Below are 2,500 nucleotides of genomic sequence, written 5' to 3'. Positions count from 1 at the left end.
GATCTTGCTATCGTGAGCTGTGCCTAACGCCTTTGAATTTAATTGTTAGGTAAGTAAATAATAGTTACATTGCGAAATTAATTACTATTGTCACCAATGATCTCTGTGCTAAATTTCATACTTATTTCCTTATGATGTAATAAGGTTCGTAGTTCTATATGTACCCTAAAACGAACAAAAAAGTGGTGTGACCTATATAGCGGGGTTTTCATTGCATTATGCGGTTTGCCCCTAATTGCAGTCTTTCTTTTAACCCCTATCATTCGTCTTCTTTACCCTCTCATTTCTGCGGTTTTTCGGATTCTTCCATTTCAGTGGACGAATCAAAGTTGCTCCATCTTCTTCTTCTCCTTCTTCTTCTTCTCTTTTTTTTTTTTTTTGTTTTGAAGAAAGACTTGTGTTTGGGGAGTGAAAATATCGAACGGAAGTGGTCACACGTCGTCACCCCAAAGGATCTCGGGCCAGAGTCAATACATATATTGACTCTGATCGGGTCATTATTCTGTGCCCGAATACTTTCCCACCCGATACTGATTTCCTTCTATTTCCCATTTGTTTTGAGACTAGAAGCTGTGATTTCGAGGTACCCAAAGTAGATGTTGGAGGTATCCAGGAACGCACACACTTCGTATTTGCGCATGCCTATACGCAGTTGTATAATCTTAGTACACAGCAAAGAAGAATATTTTTGTTACATTTGAAACAAATCATGGAAACGGCTGTCTTATATTGATTTTGGTCATCGTTTACCGGTTTCAGATAAAATCCATATACGTTACTTCGCAAGTATTCAATCCATCATCCGTTCAAATGAGAAAAGATAGGCTATAATTAGATGCTAGTGTACGCGACCCATCATAAATGAAGGCTAAAGATTTAGATTCAACCCCTTCCAGCCCCTCCCCCTCTCGTAACTACAGTCCTTCTCATAATCGTATGACTACTACTCTCCTCCCCCCCCCCTTCCCGGGCAGAAACAGAATAGCTATATATCTGGCAATGCCACTGTGCGTGACCGGGGGGAAATATATATATATATATATATATATATATATATATATATATATATATATATATATATATATATATATATATATATATATATATAAGGACACTTTCTCCTTATTATGTAGGGAATATGAATGAGATGTTAATAGCTTCAGTTTGCCATTTAAGTAACTTGTGATTCATATTGTTGAAAGTATTTACGAACCATCAAGGGATTGAGTCACTTATCCTGACTGAAGTAATATGGTTGCGGTATTATTTTTCTTCGTTCAAAGGCTGATGGAAACGATTGACTGAGAATAATTTATGGACCCCTGTATACTGACAAATCCAGTTTTGTCATGTTGCAGTATCAGCTTTATTTGAAACATAAAGCAACAAAATATTTCACATTCCAAATTTCGATTATAATTATGGTTATTTTCAGAAGTCTATATAGAGTAATTAATTCTAAGCATGCAAACCCTGATAGATAATAAACTCTTAGCCTCATAATCTTTATTATTATTATTATTATTATTATTATTATTATTATTATTATTATTATTATTATTATTATTATTATTATTATAGGAAAAATTAATTCACAATAGCACTGAAACTGACCTCGTATGGAGAATCTACTCGATTTTCCTGGGAGTTCTGTCAACATAGCGGAGTGTCATAATTAATCTGGTTGATATAGGAAGTCATTTGTGGCTGAACGGGGTTAATTACTCATTCACTATTTAATCAGCGGCCACCTGAACCCACTTGTTTTGGTGGTAGAAATTTGCCATTTTTTTTTAATTCGTCTTGTTTTGTAGCTTTTATTTCTCCTCAGCTTATATGTTTCTACGTCATTTTTCCTCAACTGCATTTTACTTTCTTTGTAAGTATTATATATTTTATATTCTACATAATTAATCCAGACTGTTATCATAGTGGGGGCCTATCGGAAACGTCCCTGCCTGGCGTTCTACCGGACTGGGGTTGGAGTCCCGCTCCAGCTCGATAGTTTCTAGTAGTGTCTACAACCTCACCATCCTTGTGAGCAAAGGAACGGTGGTTTGGGGGAGCCTATAAATCTACCCGCTGAGTCATCTGCAGCCGCTGCCTGGTCCTCCTGGGTCCTAGCTTGGGTGGAGAGGGCTTGGGCGATGATCATATGTACTGTATTATATGGTTAGTCTCTAGGGAGATGTCACTGTCCCTTGCTTCTGCCATTTATGAGACGCCTTTAAACCTTCAAACTAAACGAAAAGTGTGCGATCAAGGAAGAAAGAAAAACCCAGTCGTTGAACCATGCGTAAGAGATTGCTAATTGCTAATTAAAGCTTCTTTGAGTTTTTCATATTTGATTTATCTTGAAATTACATATAAAGATCAGACTATATATCAGTTTAGTGAGATCGGTGTTACTCTATGGACATGAGTCATGGTATGACAATGAAGCAATCTCCAATAGATTTTGTAGATTTGAGAACAAAGCCCTCAGAAGGATATTGGGAGT

Source organism: Palaemon carinicauda, chromosome 4 (assembly GCF_036898095.1).
Source record: "Palaemon carinicauda isolate YSFRI2023 chromosome 4, ASM3689809v2, whole genome shotgun sequence".
In the NCBI taxonomy this organism is placed as follows: domain Eukaryota; kingdom Metazoa; phylum Arthropoda; class Malacostraca; order Decapoda; family Palaemonidae; genus Palaemon; species Palaemon carinicauda.
Note: the sequence above shows the minus strand (reverse complement) of the source record.